The sequence below is a fragment of the Olea europaea genome, chromosome 18, assembly GCF_002742605.1.
Source record: "Olea europaea var. sylvestris chromosome 18, O_europaea_v1, whole genome shotgun sequence".
Classification (NCBI taxonomy): Eukaryota; Viridiplantae; Streptophyta; class Magnoliopsida; order Lamiales; family Oleaceae; genus Olea; species Olea europaea.
Genome location: NC_036254.1, coordinates 15141634 through 15152273, shown reverse-complemented (window position 1 = coordinate 15152273; position 10640 = coordinate 15141634).

Below are 10640 nucleotides of genomic sequence, written 5' to 3'. Positions count from 1 at the left end.
ACATCTTGCAATGTCACACTATGGAAAAAATTTATCAAAACATCTATCATGAAAGAAAAGAAATAGTGATGACATCTCCTTTAGGCACACCAAGTGTTAACCTCCATGATGTATGGTACACCGGCCAATGAAATATCTTAATTCTATAAAGAATGCGACATTTTTTTTTTTTTTTAATTTCCGGACATCGAAAACCATAAAAGGGAATGGAAAAGATTGAGATATCTCCTTTGGACACAAGCATCATCCATTTTATAAGAAACCAAAAATACCTTAATTTTGTAAGATATGCCAGATTTTCAAATAAAACTGATATTACTAAAGATAAGGAAAATTTATACATATGAATTATGCATGAAAAGATGACTCACTAAATAGTTATACAAGGATCTCATATTTACAATCTTTTTTCCAACTAAAAAGGCTTGAACATAACATTCTCAAGGACAGACAAAAAGAAAATGTCTACAGAATATGAATAAAAAAGAGTTCAAAATGATATCCATTTAAGCCCTTTAAATTGTTTTTAGTAAATCAACATCTTATTAAAAAGAAAGGGAAAACATCAAATAAACACAGCATACAAACATAAGACATGCCATATTAATATAATAGTTCTTAACACTCGTAACAAAACTCAAATTAATTTAACTTCGACATGCCTAGTTAGACACAACTATAAATAATTTGAGCATACCAAAGAGAGAGAGAGAGAGAGAGAGAGAGAGCTCACGGGCCTTCTAACAACAACTCTCAAAGATTGGGAGGTTGTTTTTACTTTTGTGGGAAGTAAAATAAGAAGGCCAAAACACTTCTCCTAGTAAAATTCTTTATTTATACAAGAGTTCAAACCTCACAACACCATGTGTAAATACGTGCATGGAAGAAGTGATATATTGTTGCACAGGAAAAAAAAATTTAAGGACAAATGTGTGAGAATTTGACCAAGAGAGAAGAAGAGGCAAAGAGGCAGCAATCGACAAGGACTAATAGACAAAAACACGCAACAAAGTAGAAATGACGATCGACGCGATGATTTCGGTGGTTGAAATTGTAGCAGCCGATGAATCATGAGGAAGACAATGTAAGGTTTTCAATAGAGGAAGTGTGTGAGTGAGTTTGGGTTGATTTTAATTTTTATGAATGATACGGGTTGGGTTGGGGTACTTTTCAAATTGGCTGAATCAAAAAACAAGTTTAACACTTTGACCCCTTTTTTTTTTTTTTTTTTTTTTTTTTTTTTGTGGCATTCACCACATTGGCCTCTTGTGTTGAAAAAAACAATTGTACCCTTATTATGTTCCATAATTACAAAAAGGGAAAATTGCAGCTAAGGTACCAAACCTTTCGTTTATTAGCAGACTTTGCCCAAACATTTAGTTTGTGCCATCCATGAGATCAAACCTTTCAAAAACTCGCAGTGGAAATCCAAATGGATGGAAATTGTTAATTTGACCGTTAGTTGACCAAATATTTAATATTGACCATTATTTTGACTAATTTTAAAAGGATAAAATGATAACTTTACATTTTTCAATAAAACAAAATAATTACAATATATTAATAATTAAATCAAAATACAAAAACACTGTTCATCTTCTTCTCCACTCACCCACCCCCCCCTCACACCTATCCACTCCCTCTCCAAAACCAAAACACACAAAAATTAGTTCACTAGCTTGAACATGTTCATCAAGATTCTCTATATGTTAAAGAAGCTGACGGGTATTTGACGTAAAGTGGTGGATCAGTTAACAGCTCAAGGACGCCATTTGTGGCCTCCGTTTCAGGCCAGAGATCTTCAGTTCCAACACCACCAATTCTAGAATTGCAGCAGGAACTCGAAGATAAACAACGCGAAAACAGTAATATAAACTGCACCCTAAAGAGAGATCGTGACGAAAAATACGGTGTTTCCACCACCACCACCATCGATAGAAGCGCCGAGGGGAAAGAGCTAGTGCCCGCCACCACCGAAGGGGAAATGACAAGAAGACCTAGACGCAGACCCGCTGGTTCAAAGAACAAACCAAAACCCCCTATAATCATCATTTGAGATAGTGCAAATGTACTCAGATCCCAAGTCGTGGAGGTTGCCAATGACTGCAATATTCAAGAAAGTGTCTCCACTTTCACCACTTGGTAGCAGAGAGGTGTATGCTTTATGAGTGGTAGTGGATTTATTTTGGTGGGTTTTGGTTTTGCGTGGGTGGGTGCGAGGGGGTGGGGGGAGAAGAAGGTGAACAGTGTTTTTTTTTTTTGGGTTTTTCAAATTTAATTATTAATATATTGTAATTATTTTTTTGTTGAAAAATGTAAAGTTACCATTTTATCCTTTTAAAATTAGTCAAAATAATGGTCAATGTTAAATTTTTGGTCAACTAACGGTCAAATTAACAGTTTCCATTTATTTGGACTTCCACTGCGAGTTTTTGAAAGGTTTGGTATAGTGGGTGATACAAACTAAAAGTTTGGACAAAGTCTGCTAAAAACTAAAGGTTTGGTACCTCGGCTGCAATTTTACCTTACAAAAACATGTTAATTCTTTGAAAGACAATAATACCCTTAAAAGTTTAAATAAATTCAATCACTTCCCCACATAAATTTCAAAATCAATTTTGCTTATTAGTTTCTCCAATATAGTTAAAAAGAAATTTCCTCTTCCATCTACTAGAACATTGAAATCCCACAAAATTATCAAAGGTTCAACAAAAAAATTACTCATAGTCGGCACTCGAAATTGGTAAGTGTAAATACGTATTTTTAATTTCGTTTTAGTTAAATTAGTATATTGTTTGAATTTTTAAATCTTATTTCGATAAAGGCAGATGAATTATTATAGTATTAAATATATGTATAATTTTTTTTAACAAAAACGAAGAAAAAATTCATTTATATGCATATTATTTCAAGCAAAATTCATATTGTCTGTAAAATATATATCTAAACATTATTTCATTGAAAAAAAAAGGATCGAGACTTTTCCAGCCGGCCCAGAACGTTCGGCTTTTATTTTTAATGTTTAAGATTTTACAATTTGTTTGTTCATATTTAATGTATATTGTTTATTGAAGTAAATATTAATGAATATTTAATACTAATTGAAATAAATATTTTTGAAACAATTAAAATAATCAATGAATTATTGTTTATTGAAGTAAATATTAATGAATATTTAATACTAATTGAAATAAATATGTTTGAAACAATTAAAATAATCAATGAATTATTTTAAATAAAAAATTAAATTAAATATGAAATGAACAATTTAAAAAATTATATATTAATTCCTTATGTTTAATCTAATTTCTAATTTTTTAATTTGTGGCAGATATGGCAGCATGTATCCCAATTTGTTATTTCAGTAAATTCCAAAAGAATGAAAATGCTCAATGGGAATGGAAATGGACGAATGAATGAGATGGGGTTAAAGCAATTTTTATAACAATGAGTACATCGTTTACGGAAATGTCTTAACGTCGATCCCTCTCAGTACGATGTGGAATTGAGATTTTTTTTATAAGCATTCAACCATTCTGATTCCACCTATGAAAGTTACTTCTGAAGTAGAGATGAAGCATCTAATTAAATTGAACCAAGGCCGAAAGTCGATTCCTATTTGCATAACTTTATTGAGGAAGAATGTCTCCGAAGATGAACACGAAGTTTTCGATTAAGAAAATCGTAATGTAAATGATGTTTGGGATACAATTCAGATTGTTCATGAAGATGATGTGGTTATTCCCGAGACCACTGTTATTCACCATGATCACACTATTACGCACAGAATTTTATCGACAATTGAAGACAACGAGAATGAAAACGTATTCACAAACGAGGATTTGATTGCTTTATCCTATAGGAGACATGAGTCGAGTGGGAGCTCATAGGCTGGACCGAGTACACGGTCCTGTAATTGTTTGTGTGCGATTCTCGATGATGAAGATATATATGTCGAGCTACTGTTCAAATCAAAGAAAGAATTGCAAGAACTTGTATACCGGATTGCTTTAAAGCATAACTTCAAGTTTAAAGTGAAGAAATCAAACAAGTCGACGTACACAATTATTTGCATTGACGACAGTTGATATTGGCATTTGTGAGCAACGAAGATGGACACGAATGAGTTCTTTGTAGTTCGTAAGTATGCACGGGAACATACTTACAAAGTGGATATTCGTCGAAATGATCATAAGCATGCCCTATCATGATTCATTGGTTGAGAAATAATGCACAAATTTCAGGACCCACGAACGATGTACAGAGCTTCATACATCATTAATGACATTCGACGAGAGTACGGTGTGGGCATGAGCTATCAGAAAGTTTGGAAGGCCAAAGAATTCGTATTGGAGGATTTGATGGTTTCGACCGACGAGAGTTATGCTAAATTGGTAAGGTATTTTATTGTTTAGGTATTTATTTATTTGTTATTTTAATTGTTAATTATTTTATTTCAATTGTTTATGTAATTGTGTAATTCAATTGTTTATTTAATATGTAATTAATTATTTAATTGAATTGTTTATTTTTCTATTCATTTAATATTTAATAGATTAGCTAAATTATGATTATTATTTATTTACATTGATTAGGTATTGCTATAACATGGGAAGAATTAATACTTGGTCGGCATTTTTTATTGAGAATGATGACGAGAATCGCTTCAAATATTTCTTTATGGCCCTTGGACAATGTGTTCGAAGATTTCAAAACGCAATGCAACCCCTAATTCTAGTCAATGCTACAATCCTTAAGGTAAGATACGGGGACAAGTTGACTATTGCAATATGTCAAGATGTCAATATCCAAATTTACCCTCTTGCGTTCGACATAATCGACGGAGAAAATGATCTAGCAATGAGTTGATTTTTTACGAAGTTGATGAAAGTAATTGGGAATGTCAAAAACCTTGCATTCGTAGCCGATTGAGGGAAGTCAATAATAAATGGTATCCCCGAAGTCTTCCTCGAGGCACATCATGGTTATTGTATGTATCCTATACAGGGAAACTTGAAGACCAGGTATCAAGGCAAAGGCATCGTTGCGTTGTTTAGGAGAGCTGCAGAGGCTTACAGTTTTGAAGAGTTTGAGCAGTTCATGGTCGACATAGATAGTAAATCGCATGTTGTATGGGAGTATCTAATAGAGATGGGGATCGAACATTGGGCACGATTACATTTTCCAGGACGTCAATACAACATGATGACGTCGAACAATACAGAGTCGATTAATGCTTTATTCAAGAAAGATCGAGAGTTACCAATTCTCACAATGATTGAGAACATTAGTGACAAGCTACAACAGTGATTTCATGATCGACGTGAGGAATCACAGAGTTGTACAAGTGTGTTAACCACGGCTCAGGAAGATAAACTTTTTAAAACTCTAGATGTGGCGAGAAAGGTATATAGAACCACTGGATCAGTTTTCGCTTCTCCGTGAGATGTGCACGTTATTTCGGATACATTGTGGACTTGAATGATAACACGTGCGCGTATAGACGGTTTCAGTTGCAGAGTTTTCCGTGTACACATGCAGTGACAGTGGCTATGCATAAAGGATTTCCACCACACAGCTTATGCAGTGCTTATTACATGACTGATTATTGGAGAGCAGCGTATGCCGAAACAATATTTTCTGTACCAAACGAAATCGAGTGGGAAGTTCCCGACCATATTCTCTCACTGAATAACTTGTTGCCACCAACAGTCAGATCACGTACTCCCGTACGTACACATACGTGTAGAATACCATCTTCCGAAGAGTTTTTGCAGCCTCGTAAGTGTGGTGTAACAGGGCATACTAGAAGATATTGTATAAGTCGGATTCCTCTGCATGACAATGTAATAGATGTGTAATTTTACATTTGTTAATAACTATTGACAATGTAATTATTTATAACACTAACATTAATTATTTATGCATATTATTTATGTTAATTATAAGATTTAGTTTTTTATTTAAACATTTCATTCATTAGTTTCATTTGTTACTCATACTATTTATGCATACTATTTATGTTAATTATTTGAAATCGTAGTATTCGAATTTTTTTAGACACTCTGCGTTCTCCACAATACACACAAACATTATAAATAAACACATAAACTGTAAAATAAATAATTAAATATTACATAAATAATTAACATTTTACAATTCTTTCTTAATTATAAATGAATGAATGAAATGTACGATATTTAAATAAATGTAAAAATATATACAATTATTTACAAATTCTCATTAAATTCAAATAAATCACACCAATTTTGTATCTATGCCTGGTTGATTGCATCAACCTTATGTGCTACACTTAAAAATTCTATGTACTTGATGACGAACATGCGGCAATTACCTCTACAATTAAACAATATTGTATTAGCACATCACCATCTAGTTAGAACCTAAGATGTAAATTAAAAAAAAAATACAAACACTTATGATATTTGCTGCCTCGCCGTCGTCGTGTCCTGCACGGTGGCCAGACTGTCCTGCACAGTAATATTCGCTCATCTAGCCATCATGAAAACGATCACAGACACCGATTCCAGATTTCGTTCGAGCTGACCTTGTGTTAGGAATGAATGATCGGGATCGTACACATACATGGAGTCGGCGAATACAATCTCTACTGCGATGTAGTGATGATTTACACACACTGGCATGTACAGATACATACAGCCCTCCTATGGCTTCTCTCCGACACTCGGTCACAACCCTACGACCCACTCCATCATATATGCCGGCACCGTATACTTGTTACCCATAGTTTGGTGCGACTGGTACTCAATGTCAACGATACGGGTGAACTCGGTGTTTAATATAAGTCGCCCAGGAATGTTGAACGATTTTGAATGTCGTTCAACTCGATCTTGTAGCAAATCCATGATCGAGTCGATGTGCAACATCAAGAAACACCAATAAAAATGGAGCTATTCCATGAAATTGATTCAAAAATCAATATTGAACGTACATAATAAATAACAATATTTTAATTTCTCTTATATCGTCGGATAGTCAAGCCCCCGAAGTGGTGATGTCGTGGAACCACTTGTAAGCGTTTGAGATTGTCTTCTGAGCAATCGTGCAGCTGGCTCTGAAAAATAAGAACAGAAATTTTAGTTACAAGAAGTATATATGTGTCAGCATCTGCGTACTGTACTAATTCTATGAAATACAAAACTTACTCGGGCCTAATTGTTCTAACTCCGTCTCGAAGGCTTTTCAGTTGGAGTGGTCCACCTCCCTGAATAAATTGGGGTACGTCCCATCGACGAACCTCCTTCTCTTCGCCTCCACGATAAAGGGAGAAACGACGTACTGTGATAGCACTCTCGGTCTCTTGCTGACCACCAGCTCAAGCAAGTGAACATCACGCGTCCTCTCCTCCTCCGTCTCAGGGATCTCCATCTCCTTGACCATCGGGACCACCTCTTCGCTCACTATCGGGATCACCTCCTCCGACACAAAGACTACGTCCGGAGAGTCTAGCGTCCTCTCAGGTACCACCTCCACCTCTGGTGCACTCTCCTCCTCTGGTACACCTTGCATGGGAATTCCCTCCTTCTTGGGTATCCTCTCTGCCTTGGGTGACGTCCTCTCGGGTACCACCTCTACCTCCAGTACCTCTTTGACATCCTTGGGTATCCCCTGCACGGGCACCCCCTTCTCCTTGGGTATCCCCTCTCGCTCCTCCATCCCCATCGTGTCATTTAAAAATGAATCGAATGTAGCAACCGATGGTTAACACAAAAATTGAAATGACAATCGATAAATTATTTTTAAGTAACATACTCTATCTTGATTGACGCTGGACTTAGGCATCAGAACCTCTGGCGTAGCCGGACGTGATCTTCTCAGCGGAGGTGACATTCTTGCTGGACGTGATCTCCTTGGTAGAGATGACATCCTCGACGGAGATAATACTAAACAACCCTCCTGAAAAAATAAATATTACAAGTGAAGCACTTAATTACAAGATCAACGCGATATTCAACAAATCCTGCACAGTAACATACCCTATCTCGATCCACCTTAGACTTAGGCATCTGATCGTCATGCGCAGTCGGAACGACAATTCGTGAATATAAAGTTGATTCTCCTCCTCGATCGACAGTGCCAACTTGGTGAGAACTTCAAGCTGACATTTTGACATTTCATAATTAATGACTATGTATTGAGATTGTAAAATGACATACAACATAAATTACAAATGTATAATACATAGCTCAGGATCGTTGAGGAAAGTCGATAACTGTCTGGTAAGTAGCTGGTCTTGTGCTCGTCAGTGATGCATCCGAGGGCAACGTGTCTCCCCTCTCATCGCATGCCGACTGGCAAAGATGGGGACAGTCTCGTACATTCATATTTGCAGGAATTACAATTATTATGTATAGAATTCAATAAAAAAGCGTAGGTAATTCATTAACTTAAACATATACCTGCAGCGCCAACGACAGTCTATATACATAATAATTGCACTCGGGCTTATCCCCCTTAGGCATCGAAATCCCCATCATGAACACGCATAATGTATCTAGAAAACATCTCCGGCCCATGGGTAGTTGTTGAAGGCATCAATGTGATCAACAACCTCTAAATGGAAAATGTCAATCGATATCTTCTTGTGATGACACCGGAGTACACTCTCGATGATAAGCACCAAGCCTAGCTTTAGCCTATTAAACATCTGATCACATCTTCTTAATGCATCTACCAACTGCGCTATAATAATTGTCGTCTGTCCACGAAAATATTCATTCAACATCCTCCTATTCTTCGAAATACGGACCCTCATCGCTTCTTCGTCTATACATTGCAGTCCGGTGATGAAAGCAAACTCAAATATGGAGAACGTCGCTACCTTGCCCCCAAGATCAAAATGGAGGGTGTCTCCATCAACTGATTTCAGCAACTGACATAGTAGGACATCAAATAGCTGTCCAGACACTGTACATCACGCAACGAATACAATGACCATAAGCATGATCGACGTAATATATTCGCGTACTCGTCATCCAGCAAATCTAATACTAAAGTGAAGTTGGTAAAGTTACAATTCGATGTAACTTTACAGGAATCTATCTGACAGCGTCGTTCAGATGATATTCCATCCTGCAAAATTTCAAATATTAAAACCCCATGCAAATGATGTTTGATAAACCAAAATTTTTTTGATAGGTAATCAATAAACAAAAACATTACAAAAATAAACAAACGCACTGCTACTATATGCAATAATCAAGAGATAACAGAATAAAGGAAATGAACGTAAATTACTATTTTTCGTATACTTAATTTGTTAATTTGATTGATATTTTAATTTCTTAATTTAATTGCTTATTTTTATTATTTTACTGATGTTTAAATATTTATTTAAATTCTTTATGTATATTACTTATTTGATATTTAATTATTTATTTTAATTATTTTACTAACACTTATTTTGATCGTTTATTGTAATAATTTAATTGTTTATTTTAATTATTTTACTAACACTTAATTTAATTGTTTATTTTTAATTAATGTTTAAATACTTATTTTAATTCTTTATGCATATTACTTATTTAATATTTAATAATTTATTTTAAATGCTTTGAAAATAATTAATTTGATTAATATTTTAATATTTTAATTTAATTGCTTATTTTTATTATTTTACAAAATGTTTTAATATTCATTTAAATTCTTTATGTATATTACTTATTTAATATTTTATTATTTATTTTAATTATTTTACTAACACTTATTTTGATAATTTATTTTAATATTTTAATTACTTAGTTTAATTATTTTACTAATAGCTAATTTAATTATTTATTTTTTTAATGTTTAAATACTTATTTTAATTCTTTATGCATATTGCTTATTTAATATTTTATTTTAATTGCTTTGCAAATAATTAATTTGATTAATATTTTAATTTCCTAATTTAATTGCTTATTTTTATTATTTTACTAATGTTTAAATATTTATTTAAATTCTTTATGTATATTACTTATTTAATATTTAATTATTTATTTTAATTATTTTACTATTACTTAACATAAAATAAGTAATTGAACTAAATTAGCAAATAATAAATATTTAGATAAATAATAAAACATTTAAATTTAGCATTTCAAAGAAATAATTTTAAATACATAATATACATTAAAATTAAACTATTCAAATAAATAATTAAATATTAGACAACAAAATATAAGCAACCAAAATAAATAATTAACTTCAATAATTAAAGGAAATAAATAAATAATTAATTAAAAATTTAAAAAAAATTGTCTTGGCCGTCCAGTCATGGAGATCAACGGAAACTCTATTTTCGACGATCTCCACTCTATTTTCACTATCCCAATAATCATAATTATCCAAATTCCACATTTAAACCATAAACACAAGGATTTCTCAACACATATACATAAAATTATGTTTTTTTTTTCCAAAAATTAACATAAAAACATGCTTTTCTACTAAATCAAAAACTTACATTCTTCAGAGAGAAATGGTCAACTAGGTCGCGGATTTTTCCTTTTTTGTCGGTGTTTGGGTTGACGGTGCTACAGTAATTTTCCTCTTTCCTTACTCTCTTCTCTCTCTTCTTGAAATGGTAAGGATAAATTTAAATTTTTCTTGATTTTCAA